The sequence below is a fragment of the Pongo abelii genome, chromosome 6 (assembly GCF_028885655.2).
Source record: "Pongo abelii isolate AG06213 chromosome 6, NHGRI_mPonAbe1-v2.0_pri, whole genome shotgun sequence".
In the NCBI taxonomy this organism is placed as follows: domain Eukaryota; kingdom Metazoa; phylum Chordata; class Mammalia; order Primates; family Hominidae; genus Pongo; species Pongo abelii.
In genome coordinates, this window is record NC_071991.2 from 8100555 (window position 1) to 8116081 (window position 15527).

Genomic DNA, 15527 nt, shown 5'->3' on the forward strand with positions numbered 1-15527 from the left:
GAGTCTTGCTCTGTCGCCAGGCTGGAGTGCAATGGTGCGATCTTGGCTCACTGCAACCTCCGCCTCCCGGGTTCAAGTGATTTTCCTGCCTCAGCCTCCCACGTAGCTGGGACTACAGGTGCCGCCACCATGCCCAGCTAATTTTTGTATTTTTAGTAGAGACAGGGTTTCACCATGTTGGCCAGGCTGGTCTCGATATCCTGACCTCAGGTGATCCACTCACCTCGGCCTCCCAAAGTGCTGGGATTACAGGCGTGAGCCACTGCGCCTGGCCTCAGCCCCTTTTTTCTACAATAGGGGGCGGTGAGATAGAACGCTAATTTTCTGGTCTCCTTGCGGTCAGGAGCAGCAAAATAGACACATTCTGGCCAGAGACAAAGGAAACGAAGGAGCCAAGGAGACAAAGGTCTACTGAGAAGGCTGAAAAGTGAAATAGTAGAGGTTCTGGAAGGCTTTTCCTTCCTTCCTTCCTTCCTCTCTCTCTCTCTTTCTTTCTCTTTTTTTTTTTCAGGAAGTCTTTTTTTTTTTTTTTTTTTTTGCCCTCCTCATAACTTCCTAGAAGGCACATGTGGGTCGGGTGTGGTGGCTCAGCCTGCAATCCCAATGCTTTGGGAGTCCGAGGCAGGAGGATCGCTTGAGCCCAGGAGTCTGAGACCAGCCTGGGCAACATAGCAAGACCCCATCTCTACAAAGAAAAAAAAATAGCCAGCTGTGGTGGCAAGGGCCTGTAGTCCCAGCTACTTGGAAAGGTGAGGCGGGAAGATTGCTTGAGTTCAGGAGTTCGAGGCTGCAGTGAGCTGTGATTGTGCTGGTGTACTGCATCCTGGGCAACAGAACGAGACTGTGTCAGAAAGAAAGAAAGAGAGAAAGAGAGACAGGAAGGAAGGAAGGAAGGAAGGAAGGAAAGAGAAGGGAAGAGAAGGGAAGGGAAGGGAAGGGAAAGGAAAGGAAGGGAAAGGAAAGGAAGGGAAAGGAAAGGAAGGGAAAGAAAAAGGAAGAGAGAGAGAGAGAAAAAGAAACAAGGAAGGAAGAAAGAAGCAAGGAAGGAATGAAAGAAGGAAGTGAGGGAGGGAGGAAGGGAGAGAGCAAAAAGGAAGGAAGGAAGGAGAGAGAATGAAAGGAAAGAAAAAGAAAGAAAGGCTGGGCACAGTGGCTCACGCCTGTAATCTCAGCACTTTGGGAGGCCGAGGTGGGCGGATCACGAGGTCAAGAGATCAAGACCAACTTGGCCAACCCCGTCTCTACTAAAAATACAAAAATTAGCTGGGTGTGGTGGTGCACACCTGTAATCCCAGCTACTCGGGAGGCTGAGGCAGGAGAATGGTTTGAACCTGGGAGGCAGAGGTTGCAGTGAACCAAAATCGCGCCATTGCACTCCAGCCTGGCAACAGAGCGAGTCTCTGTCTCGAAAAAAAAGGAAAAGAAAGAAAAGAGAAGAAGGAATGAAGGAATGAAGGAGAGGGAGGGGGAGAGAGAGAGGAGGGCAAGTAAGCAGATATGATGATATCATGCAAGAAGTAACCAACAACTTGTAAGCTGCTCTGAGCAACAAACAAGACCAAGCATCATCAAATTGAGATTGGCCGTGTGGAGAGACACATCCTGAGCCTCTCACAGCATCTGTGAGCATGGAGTTTTCTGTTCCTTTCGTCTAAAACATTCCCAAATGACCTATACTGTTCTTAAAACCTGGGAGAATTTTCCATTGTGTTGAATTCAATATATACACACAGAACGAATCTTCAAGTGAAAAAAATCCAAATGGTGAGAAAAGTTCTCCTGAGACTTTTCATACACTTAAATTTTTTCATTTTGAGGATGACCATATTTTGAGATAAAATGAAAGATCACGGGCTGCCAAATTCCAGTATGATTATGGAGACCAAAGGAGGGAAATGTTATTAAAATCGGGACGCTCTTGAAAAACCTATTGTCTGTGAGTTTATGTCCTTAGGCCACTTTCCAAAAGCACTTTCATTTCAACGTAATCAAAGAACATCATTTTACACCCACTCTTCTAAGAAATAAATTTCAGAATCATTTTTCAAAGTTGGAAAATAGGAACCTTGTCTAGAGAAATCATTTTGCTTTTGAGTCATTGTTACTGCAAGACTTCCCACAAAATGACATTGACAATATCCTCAGAAGTCTTGAATAGTATTCACGCATTATTATCAGCTAAAATGATGATTATCTTTGGGCTTGCAATGGAGTGAATAATTCTTAGATCATTTCTCTTTTTCAAAAAATTCTTAGCCGGTTGTGGTAGCTCATGCCTGTAATCCCAGTACTTTGGGAGGCCGAGGAGGGTGGATTGCTTGAGCCTAGGAGTTCAAGACCAGCCTGGGCAACACAGTGAAACCCCATCTCCACAAAAATTAGCTAGATGTGGTGGCACATGCCTGCAGTCCTAGCTACTCAGGAGGCTGAGGTGGGAGGATTCACTGAGCCCAGGAGTTTGAGGCTGCAGTAAGCCAGGATCCCATCACTGCATTCCAGCCTGGACAACAGAGCAAGACCTTGTCTCAAAATAAATAAATGCATAATAATAATAATATACTTTTCTGACATCAAGAGTTGGTCATATATATATGTATGTGTGTGTATATATATATATATATTTTTTTTTTTTTTTTTTTGAGACACAGTCTCACTCTGTCACCCAGGCTGGAGTGCAGTAACGTGATCTTAGCTCACCACAATCTCCATCTCCCGTGTTCAAGCAATTCTCCTGCCTCAGCCTCCCGAGTAGCTGGGATTACAGGCGCGTGCCACCATGCTTGGGTAATTTTTGTATTTTTAGTAGAGACGGGGTTTCACTATGTTGGCCAGGCTGGTCTTGAACTCCTGGCCCCAAGCGATCCTCCCACCTTGGCCTCCCATAGTGCTGAGAATACAGACGTAAGCCACTGTCCCTGGCCAAGATTCTTTTTCTTCTAGCAACGGCTTTCTTCTGAACACAAAAGGAGCTGAGATTTTGGCTGTTTACTCATGGCAAAATGACAGAAAGTAATTTAGATCTTTTTTTTTGAGACGAAGTCTCGCTTTGTCATCCAGGCTGGAGTGCAGTGGTGCGATCTCGGCTCACTGCAAGCTCTGCCTCCCGGGTTCACGCCATTCTCCTGCCTCGGCCTCCGGAGTAGCTGGGACTACAGTCACCCGCCATCACACCTAGCTAATTTTTTTTTTTTTGTATTTTTAGTAGAGACGGGGTTTCACTGTGTTAGCCAGGATGGTCTCGATCTCCTGACCTCATGATCCGCCCGCCTCGGCCTCCCAAAGTGCTGGGATTACAGGTGTGAGCCACCGCGCCCGGCCAGAAAGTCATTTAGATCTTATTAGGTTTTGAAACATTTGGATATTGACACTAACAGGCGAAATATGTGGGCATGTGCATTTTCCCCTCAACTCTGACTGCTGTTTGCTTGTTGAATAGACTTCTGAGTCTAGAATCAATGGATTCTTCCTCCTCCTAGGCACAGCAGCTGGGACAAAGAGGTGGTATTTTTGCCTGGAGATGTTTCCAGGCCCTGATAAGCCTGACATTGGCTACAACAGGAAACCGCCTTCCCAATTCTGAGCAGCTGGAGGCTGTGGCCTCGGTTCCTGAAGACTCCTTGGAATGGGGCAGAAATGCAAAGACAGTGTCCTCATCCTGGTGGGAAAACAGTAGGTCTGGGGAATTCACTTCCTGTCTCAGTGATAACATCCCCTGTGACTTGGAGTAAGTCACATCACGGTCATGTCCCCGGCTCCCTCTGTCCTGGTCAATAGGAGTTGGAGGGGGCAGTGCTGCAGATGACCTTGTGGGAGTGGTGAGAGGCCACGGTTTTCCTTGGGGGCATTTCCCCAAAGATGTGGCTGCCACCTACCAGGTGTGACTTCAGGTGAGTCGGAGTAGCAGCCAGGGCTGCCTGAATGGAGGTTGAGGGAAAGTCACTGCCTGCATCGGCTGTCCCCTCCTTCCCCTTCAAGGCTGCCTTTGATCTCTGCTGTCAACAGAAATTGCAGCTCATGCTGAAGTTTTCTGGCCTGGTCTTTCACCCCCCACGTTCAGTCTGGTTGGTCAAGTCACGTGTAATTTCCACACCCCCTCAAAGGTTGTGCAACTACCATGTAAATGTATTTCAAGTTTAGCTACCTTTTTTTTTTTTTTTAAACAGAGTGAACTCTCTTTCTTTTTTTATTTTTGAGACAGAGTCTCACTCTGTCATGCAGGCTGGAGTGCAGTGGCATGATTTCGGCTCTCTGCAACCTCCGCCTCCCGGGTTCAAGTGATTCTCCTGCTTCAGCCTCCCAAGTAGCTGGGATTACAGGCGCCTGCCTCCACACCCAGCTAATTTTTCTGTATTTTTAGTAGAAACGGGGTTTCACAATGTTGTCCAGGCTGGTCTCGAACTCTTGACCTGAGGTGATCCGCCCACCTTGGCCTCCCAAAGTGCTGGGATTACAGGCATGCGCCACCGTGTCCGGCCAACAGAGTGAACTTTCTTGAATGAATTTTCTTACTATTTAATTAATTTATTTTATTTTATTTTATTTTATTTTATGATAGATGCAGTCTTACTCTGTTGCCCAGGCTGGAGTACAATGGCACCATCATAACTCCCAGCAGCAGCTTTGAACTCCTGGGCTCAAGCGATCCTCCTGAGTAGCTAGAACCACAGGTGCACGCCACCACCCATGATTTGATTTATTTCTGCTGGCCCATTTATTTCTCTGCCTCACAATGGTAGAGAAATGCCTGAGCCACAGATAGGCCAGGTGACCAGGGAAGCTTGGAAGAAGCCCCACGGGCCACCCATGCTCCCAGGCTACCATTTGGAGATCGTTGCTTCGGAGGAATCCCGGGTCAGGCTGCTGGAATCTGAACCCACACTTCCGAAACCTCAGTGTCCTGATCGATGCTTTACAAGCTGGCTTTGCCCACCTCTCCCATGGAACACCCTTCCTCCACTGATCTTTTGAAATTATTGCTGTTGGACTGATTTTGCTGCCTCTGCTGCCAGACGGCAAGCAAACCCTGCTGTCACTTTCTTGCTGTGTGTCCTGGTAAGACGCTTCTCCACATTGAGCCTTTCCCCCTGCTCATTGGCAAAATGGGAATGAGATGCTGTGAGTTTTACCCATATGGTATAGACAGAGCCTGCAGGGTACTGAGTGTGGGTCTGGGGATCTGAGCTGTCCCTTCATCAGCAGCCTTTATATCAGCAGCCACACCTCCTCTGTAGGGTTTCACCACAGCTTAGCTCTCTGAGGACCAGGTCTCCCCTGGAGCCACGTCCTTGTCTGCCAGGGTGGGTCAAGGCATGACTCACTATGATCAGAGACTCACCCTTGAGTCACTTGGATCAGGCAGCCCAGGACGGATGTGACGTCATCAGCAAATACAAGCAGTCATAGACACAGGGGCAGCTCTGTTTGTCTTGGAGATAAACTCCACCACCCAGGCTGGGCTTTGTGGAAAAGGTGAAGGACACCAGGATCATAGGTATTAACTTCATATGATGACATGTTTGTGGAGGGACCGGAGAATCTCAGGGTGAGAAAATCGCTGGGGATTGTTCTGCAGCTGAGGAAGGTGTGTCCTTGGCTACTGCAGGGAAAGGTTGCCCTTACTTTGACGTTGTGTTCTTATCTCCTCCATGTCTCTAACTTTTATAATCCAACCGGAGGATCTTCTAATAAATACTCTGCCTCCTATTACTATACGTCTCAGCTAAAAGACATATCCTACTGGCCAGGCATGGTGGCTCACGCCTGTAATCCCAACACTCTGGGAGGCCGAGGCGGGTGGATCACTTGAGGTTAGGCATTCGAAACTAGCCTGGCCAACATGGTGAAACTCCATCTCTACTAAAAATATAAAAATTAGCCAGCTGTGGGTGGCATGTGCCTGTAATCCCAGCTACTCAGGAGGCTGAGACAGGAGAATTGCTTGAACCCGGGAGGCGGAGGCTGCAGTGAGCCAAGATCGCGCCACTGCACTCCAGAATGGGCAACAAGAATGAAACTCCGTCTCAAAAAAAGAAAAAATAGACATACCCTACCCCGGGAAGGTAGGGCAGCTGTTTAGCCCAGGAGAGCTCATTCAACCCCTAGTCCTGTGCCTGCCTCCCTCACTGCATAGCGAACTGAAACCAATCTCCCCTGAGTAAACCCAGGGCCCCCATCTGGCCTGAATTTTGTCATTTTCTTCAGGGTCATGTAACCCTCGGTTATACAACAAGAGAGATGACGGGATTTCTTTCTGGGGTGGTGAAAAGGTTTTGAACTAGTCAGAGGTGAGGATTGTACAACATTGTGAACATATTGGATCTCCCTGAATTGTACATTTTATTTTACTGATTTACTTATCTATCTATTTATTTATTTTTTGAGACAGAGTCTTACGCTGTTGCCCAGGTTGGAGTGCAGCGGTGTGATCATAGCTCACTGCAGCCTTGACCTCCTGGGCTCAAGTGATTCTCCTGCCTCAGCCTCCAGAGTAGCTGGGACCACAAGTGTGCACCACTGGGCCCAGCTCATTTTTTAAATATTTTGCAGATATGAGGTCTTGCTATGTTGCCCAGGCTGGTCTTAAACTCCTAGGTTCAAGTGATCCTCTCACCTCAGCCTCTCTAGTACCTAGGACCACAGGTGCACACTACTGTGCCTGGCTAATTTTTTGATTCTTTGTAGACATGAGGTCTCACTGTGTTGCCCAGGCTGGTCTCAAATGCCTTGACTGAAGCAATCCTCCTGCCTTAGTCTCCCAATGTGCTGGGATTACAGGCGTGAGCCACCTTGCCTGGCTGAATTGTACATTTTATTCTCTCTCTCTCTCTCTCTATATATATATATATACGTGTGTATATATATATATAATTTTATTTATTTATTTATTTATTGAGATGGAGTCTCGTTCTGTAACCCAGGCTGGAATGCAACGGTGCGATCTCGGCTCACTGCCACCTCTGCCTCCCAGGTTAAAGCGATTCTCCTGCCTTAGTCTCCTGAGTAGCTGGGATTACAGGTGTGCGCCACCACGCCCGGCCAATTTTTGTATTTTTAGTAGAAACAGGGTTTCACCATATTGCCCAGGCTGATCTCGAACACTGTCTCAAAATAAATAAATAAATAAATAAATAAATAAATAAATAAATAGTGTGCTAAGTCAATTTCTCCCTCTCCACACCTGTCCAGTCTTATTCTTCCTGAGTGTGGTATATCAGAGTTGTGGATGGACGAAAGGAGAGGACCGTGACAGGCAGCAGCCCTGGAGTTCCACCCTCCTCTGCAGGGAAGGCTAAAGGGCCTGCCTTGCGCTACGATTTCATAGAATTGGAGTCCGTCAAACCTTCCTGAGCCCTAGCGGTAGCCTGGGAGCCATGAGGGGCAGGTGTGTGGGGAGCTGCGCTAACTGCCCGCTGCGTCCACTAGATGGCGCGCTGGCAGCATAGGTAAGCGCGTCGCACCTTCCCTGAGTGGGCCCAGCTTTCGGGAATCACCTGCCGGTATAGCCAGCAACTGTTAGCTGATCCCCGCCCCAGGTCTGCTGCATAGACGAGGAGACTGAGGCACGAACAGGTGAAATGACTCAACTGTTATCTTTTTTTTTTTTTTTTTTGAGACAGAGTCTCACCCTGTTTCCCAGGCTAGGGTACTGTAGCCCAATCACAGCTCACTACGGCCTCATCCTCCTGGGCTCAAGCAATCCTCCCACCTCGGCCTCTCGAGTAGGTGGGATCATAGGTGTGCACCATCATACCCAACTAATTAAACACTTTTTTTTTTCCAGACAGGATCTCTCTCTGTTGCTGGAGTGCAGGGGCATGATCTTGGCTCGCTGCAGCCTCTGCCTCCCAGTTCAAACGATTCTCCTGCCTCAGTCTCCCAAGTAGCTGGGATTACAGGTGTGCACCACCACACCCAGCTAATTTTTGTATTTTTAGTAGAGACCAGGTTTCAGCACGTTGGCCAGGCTGGTCTTGAACTCCTGGCCTCAAGTGATCCACCCATCTTGGCCTCCCAAAGTGGATCACTTGTTTCTGATCTGTTTTAGAGGTATCTTTGAGAGCCTGGTGAAAGTTACAAGACCCCTTCTTAAAAATTTTTTTGAAACCAATTTCATGGGCTATAGAACACCACAGGAATAGATTAAGAACATCTGTCCTTCATGTTTGCAGTGTATATGTTTAATTGGGTTTTGGCCAGAGGCAGTGGCTCACGCCTGTAATCCCAGCACTTTGGGAAGCTGAGGCAGGAGGATCCCTTGAACCCAGCAGTTTGAGATCAGCCTGGGCAACATAGCAAGACCCTGTCTCTAACAACAACCCCCGCCCCGCCCCCCACCCAAAATTAGCCAGGTGTGGTGGTGCGTGCCTGTAGTCCCAGCTACTCAGGAGGCTGAGGTGGGAGGATCCGTTGAGCCCAAGAGGCTGAGGTTGCAGTGAGCCATGATCACACCACTACACTCCAACCTGGGTGACAGAGCGAGACCTTGCCTCAAAAAGAAAAAAAAATGGGGGTTTACATTAGCTCTTAACTTTCAATTCCAGATGTGAATATAATAATGTAATCCATCCACTTACTAAAAAAAAAAATCTACTGAGCACCTCCTATGTGCTAGGCACTGTTCTAGGTGCTGGGGATACTTGCTTTTGTGGAGTTTACCTTTTAGAGGGGGAAGACAAGTGATAAAAATGGACAAATTATAGTAGTTATTAGTGCTGTTCTCTAAATATTTCAAATACTCCCCCTTCTCAGTACATGGTAGGATTTTTAATTTTTCTTTAATTAGTAGAAAATTTTTTTTGGCTGGGCATGGTGGCTCAGTTCATGCCTGTAATCCCAGTACTTTGGGAGGCCAAGGCGGGTGGGCCACCTGAGGTCAGGAGTTCGAGACCAGCCTGGTCAATATGGTTGATTAAAAACACACAAAAAAATAGCTGGGCATGGACCTGTAGTCCCAGCTACTTGGGAGGCTTAGGCAGGAGAATCGCTTGAACCCGGGAAGTGAAGGTTGCAGTGAGCCAAGACTGTGCCATTGCACTCCAGCCTGGGCATTGCAGCGAGACTCCATCTAAAACAACAACAACAAAAAAACAACAAAAACAACAACAACAACAAAACACCAAACAAAAAAACCCACAAATTTTTTAATTTAATTTAATTTAATTTAATTTTTTTTTTAGTAGAGGTGAGGCCTTGCTATGTTGCTCAGGCTAGTCTTGAATTCCTGAGCCCAAGCGATCCTCCTACGTTGGCCTCCCAAAATTCTGGGATTACAGGCTTGAGCCACGGAGCCCAGCCATGGTACGATTTTACTTCCTGCTTCTCTTATGGTTGGCTGAAATCATGTGACCAGTTCTGGCCAATGAATTGTGAGGAGCGGTGATGCCATACTTCAGGGCTGAGCGTTTAATTGCTGCGGAGAGGCCCCCTAGAGCTTTTCCTCTGCCCCAGGCATGAGAACTGGAAATATTTAAAATGAAGCCTGTTTAATCAGTGTAGATCCCTGAGTCACGAAGCATGAGTGAGAAATAAACATTTTTTTACATCGCTGAGATTTTGCGGTGTGCAGTGTATGTTACGGCAGTATAACCTGGCCTGCTCTGACTGATGCAACAATAAGATCATAGAATTTTATAGATTGCTAGAAGGAGATTAGAGCAATGGAGAAAAGAAAATGTTGAGCAGGATCAACGGTATTGCTGGGGGCTAGGTGTGGTGGCTCATGCCTGTAATCCCAGCACTTTGGGAGGCTGAGGCAGGAGGATTGTGTGAGCTCAGGAATTCAAGACCAGCCTGGACAACATAGCGAGGCCCCATCTCTAATAAAACCCAAAAATAACTGGGCATGGTGGTGTGCACCTGTGGTCCCAGCTACTCAGGAGCCTGAGGTAGGAGGACGGCTTGAGCCAGGAAGGCTGAGGCTGCAGTAAACTGTGTTTGAGCCACTGCACTCCAGCCTGGACAACAGAGCAAGACCCTGTCTCAAAAAAAAAAAAAAAAAAGGGACGGAAAGCATGGAGGGGAAGGAAGATGGAAAGATGGAATGATGAAGATATGATCAAGGTAGACTTCTTTGAGAAAGGGATATTTGAAAAGGAAGAAGGCAGTAAGCTCTGCAGGTACCTGGTGTGAAGGGGTCCCAGGCAGGGGAGCAGCCATGGATACACCAAAGGTTGGAGATGTGTCTGATGTATTCCAGGAAGATCAAGGGGTTGGTGGGCGAACCAGGTGAGAAGTGAAGTCAGAGAAATAAGAGGGGCCAGGTCATGTGGAGCCTCATGGCCACGGGAGGACGTCACCATGTTTTCGGCGTGAACTTGGGAACCACGTTAGGGATTGGAACCCAAACATGACATGATATGATTGATTGATTTATTCATCTTGAGACAGAGTTTCGCTCTTGTTGCCCAGGCTGGAGTGCAATGGCGTGATCTTGGCTCACTGCAACCTCCTCCCCCCGGGTTCAAGCCATTCTCTTGCTTCAGCCTCCTGAGTAGCTGGGATTACAGGCATGCACCACCATGACGGGCTAATTTTATATTTTTAGTAGAGACGGAGTTTCTCCATGTTGGTCAGGCTGGTCTTGAACTCCTGACCGCAGGTGATGCGCCCGCCTCGGCCTCCCAAAGTGCTGGGATTACAGGCGTGAGCCACTGTGCCCAGCCTGACGTGATATGATTTATGTTTGTAAAGGATTGCTCTGCTGGGTTGAGATAGACAGCATGTAGGGGTGGGGGCAGGATGGAAGGATGGAAGTGGGGGGGCACTTGTATATTTCAGGAGACAGCTATCTGTGGCTTACCTTGGGCAGTGACAGCAGAGGTGGGGACAAGTGTCCAGGTGGACAGATCCTGGATATTTTATTTTGTTTATTTCATTTATTTATTTTCAAGGCAGGGTCTCTCCCTGTCACCCAGGCTGGAGTGCAGGTGGGGCAATCACAGCTCACTGCAGTCTCGACCTCCTTGGCTCAAGCGATCCTCCCACTTCAGCCTCCCCAGTAGCTGGGACCACAGGCACACACCACCATGCCTGGCTAATTTCTAAATGTTTTCGTACAGATGAGGGGGGAGTCTCACTATGTTGCCCAGGCTGGTCTCAAACTTCTGGCCTCGAGGGATCCTCCCACCTTAGCATCCCAAAGCACTGGAATTATACGCTTGAGCTACCACACCTGGCCTTATAATTTCAAGATAGAACCAATACTATTTTTTGATAGATTAAATGAAGGAAGGGAGAGATTCAAGGCTTTTGGCCCCATCCTTCTAAGAAGGATGGAATTGCTGTCAACTGAAGCGTGGAGGAGGTTGCAGATGGAGTGAGTTTCATGGGGAGAAGATCAGGAGTTGGTTTTGGCCGTGTTGAGTTTAAAATGTCTATTGGACCCCAAGTGGAGGCGTGTGGGTGGCTGTTGGATGTATGAGTCTGGAGTCGGGAGAATATAAATTTGGGAGTTGTTGATGGAAAGATGGTATCAACAGTTTAACGTCTTAAAACACTCTTCTCTATAAGCCAGGAACAGAAAGTTAAACACCGCATGTTCTCACTCTGAAAGCTAAAACAAGTTGATCTCGTAGAAGTAGAAAGTAGAGGAGAGAATACTTGAGTCTGGGAAGGGTAGGGGAAAGAGAGAGATTTGTTAAATTTGTTTAAAAATTACAGCTAGGGGCCGGGCGCAGTGGCTCATGCCTGTAATCCCAGCACTTTGGGAGACCGAGGCGGGCGGATCACGAGGTCAGGAGTTCGAGACCAGCCTGGCCAATACAGTGAAACCCTGTCTCTACTAAAAATGAAAAATTAGCCGGGCGTGGTGGTGTGCCTGTAGACCCAGCTGCTCGGGAGGCTGAGGCAGAAGAATCACTTGAACCCGGGAGGCGGAGGTTGCAGTGAGCCAAGATTGTGCCTCTGCACTCCAGCCTGGGTGATAGAGCAAGACTCCGTCTCAAAAAAAAAAAAAAAAAAAAAAAAATTACAGCTAGATAGTGTTTCATACCACTGTAGGATGACCATAGTTCACAATAATATATAATTCCAAATAGCTAGAAGGAGGATATTGAACCTTTCCAACACAGGGAAATGATACATTTGAGATGAAGGATTTGCTAATTACTCTGAGAACAGCCTGGGCAACATAGCGAGACCTCATCTCTACAAAAAAATTTAAAAATTAGCTGGGCTACCTGGCATGCACCTGTGTTCCCAGCTACTTGGGAGGCTAAGGTGGGAGGATTGCTTGAGCCCAGGAGGTGGAGGCTGCAGTGAACTATGATAGAGCCACTGCATTCTGATTGCTATACATTCTATGTATCACAACGTAACTATGTGGCGCATGAATATATACAATTATCGTCATTTAAAAATGTTTAGGCTAGGTGCAGTGGTTCATGCCTGTAATCCTAGCACTTTGGGAGGCCAAGGTGGGAGGATCACTGGAGTCCAGAAGTTCGAGACCAGCCTGGATAACATAGTGACACCTTATCTATAAAAATAAATTTAAAAATTAGCCAAATGTGGCGGCCCGTACCTGTAGTCCCAGCTATTTGGGAAGCTGAGGCGAGAGGATTCCTTGAGCCCAGGAGTTGAAGGCTGCAATGAGCTATGATTGTGTCACCAACTGCACTTTAGTCTGGGTGACAGAATGACACTCTGTCTCAAAAAAAAAACAAACCAAACTTTAAAAAAAGCCACACATGACGGCTCACGCCTGTAATCCTGGTATTTTGAGAGGCCGAGGCAGGAGGATCACTTGAAACCAGGAGTCCAGGACAAGCCTGGACAACATAGTGAAACCCCGTCTCTACAAAAAATATAAAAATTAGCCAGATGTGGTGGCGCGTACCTGTAGTCCCAGCTACTTGCAGGGGCTGAGGTAAGAGATGGCTTGGAGGTCGAGACTGCGGTGAGCCTTGATTTTGTCACTGTATCCCAGCCTGGGCAACAATGCAAGACTCTGCCTCAAAATAAATAAATAGAATAAAATAAAATTTAAAAACCTAGCTGGGCACGGTAGCTCATGTCTGTAATCCCAGCACTTTGGGAGGCCGAGGTGGGTGGATCATCTAAGGTCAGGAGTTCAAGACCAGCCTGGCCAACATGGTGAAACTCTGACTCTACCAAAAATACAAAAATTAACTGGGTGTGGTGGCGGGCACCTGCAAAGCTGCTCTGGAGGCTGAGGGAGGAGAATCGCTTGAACCCAGGAGTCAGAGGTTGCAGTGAGCTGAGATCGAGCCACTGCACTCCAGCCTGGGCAACAAGAGCAAAACTCTGTCTCAAAAAGAACAAAACAAAACAAAAACCCCATTGTTCTCTTTATAAAGATAAATTTGCTTTTGTTTTTGTTTTTTTTTTGAGACGGAGTCTCACTCTGTCGCCTCACTGGAGTGCAGTGGCGTGATCTCAGCTCATTGCAACCTCTGACTCCCGGGTTCAAGCAATTCTCCTGCCTCAGCCTCCCGAGTAGCTGGGATTACAGGCATGCACCACCACGCCCAGCTAATTTTTGTATTTTTAGTAGAGACAGGGTTTCACCATGTTGGCCAGGACGGTCTTGATCTCCTGACCTCGTGATCTGCCAGCCTCAGCCTCCCAAAGTGCTGGGATTACAGGCGCGAGCCAATGCCCCTGGCCTGAAACTCAGCTCTTAACCATTTGGGTCTGGAGAGTTTGTGTTTGTTTTATTTATCTTGACTTCTTACTTTTAACTCATAGTTTTTGTTTTTTTTTAATTTTCATTTTATCATGTGTATTCTCACTCTAAGTTGCCTCAGATCGACATGAAATGAGGCAGAGAATAAAATAAAGAAATAAACATAATTGAATAAAGTTGCTTTTTAATAACAACACAGCTCATTTATAAGTAAAAAGATATTGAAAATTTGTCTCTAAAGTAATCTATTATGTGCAGAATCTTATATTCCAGCTGACTTTCATTATAAAACAGAAAATGTGTCCCTTCAGGAAAAACAATTCTAGTCCCAAAATGTTATAAAAATTACACTTTAAAATTGCAGCATCTATGTAAATTCACATATTTTAAGGCAAATAAGTATGCTATTGTGAGTTATCGAGAATAATATGCAAAAGAAGTCACAAAATACAAATGCAAAATAACTAGAATTGCTTTTACGTTTTCATGAAATGACTTAAAGCTTGCAGGAAAAGAACATGAGTTATCCTAACAGGAGACGCCACGCTTTGAGTCTCCACGTTTACCTTTCCCTGGAATCCACTGAAGCAGCAATTCTCAGATCATGGGCAAACTCTTATCCTTTCCCTTTTTGACATCCCTGTAAGTCTCTGTTTTTATTGTTGTTGTTATTTGTTTTTGAGACAGGGTCTTGCTCTGTTGCCCAAGCTGGAGTGTGTTGGTGCAATCATAAGTCACTGTAGCCTCAACCTCCTGGGCTCAAGGAATCCTCCCTCCTCAGCCTCCTGAATAGCTGGGACTAGACATAAGCCACCATGCCTAGGTAATTTTTTTATGTCTTTTGGAAGAAACGGGGTCTTGCTGTGTTGCCCAGGCTTGTCTCAAACTTCTGGCCTCAAGCAATCCTACTGTCTCAGCCTCTCAGAGCTCTTAGATTACAGGTGTGAGCCACTGGGCTCAACTCAGGCTCCTGTTTTGTTTTTGATTTTTTTTTTTTTTTTGAGACGGAGTCTTGCTCTGTCACCCAGGCTGGAGTGCAGTGGCACGATCTCTGCTCACTGCAAGCTCTGCCTCCCGGGTTCACGCCATTCTCCTGCCTCAGCCTCCGGAGTAGCTGGGACTACAGGCGCCCGCCACCACGCCTGGCTAATTTTTTGTATTTTTAGTAGAGACGGGATTTCACCATGTTAGCCAGGATGGTCTTGATCTCCTGACCCCGTGATCTGCCTGCCTTGGCCTCCCAAAGTGCTGGGATTATAGGCGTGAGCCACTGCGCCCAGCCAAGCTCCTGTTTTCATAAGTCCATCAGTATCGGTCTTTCCAATCAATTTCTTTTTTAAGCTTAAATTTATTTAGAGGGGAAACAGTTTAAATAATGTATAGTGTGTGTGAATTCATGGGTTCGCTATTTTCCTAAGGGACACTAAAATCAATTCAGAAGTATTTAAAAAAAAATAGGGTGGGGCAAGCCATGGTGGCTCACGCCTGTAATCCCAGCATTTTGGGAGGCTGAGGCGGGAGGATGACCTGAGGTCAGGAGTTCAAGATCAGCCTGGCCAACATGGTGAAACCCCATCTCTACTAAAAATACAAAAACTAGCTGAGCGTGGTGGTGGGTGCCTGTAATTCCAGCTACTCGGGAGGCTGAGGTGGGAGAATCACTTGAAACCGGGAGGCAGAGGTTGCAGTGAGCTGAGATCACATCTCTGCATTCCAGCCTGGGCAACAGAGCGAGACTCCATCTCAACAACAACAAAAAAAGTATAGTATGTTGCCCTAAAACTATCTCTTTCACCCCATGTTGCCTATGGAGCAGTGGCCAGGGGCTCTGTCCTGGGGGAGAAGTCTGCGCTGGGCTGCTTCCAGCCCTTGGAAGTAGATT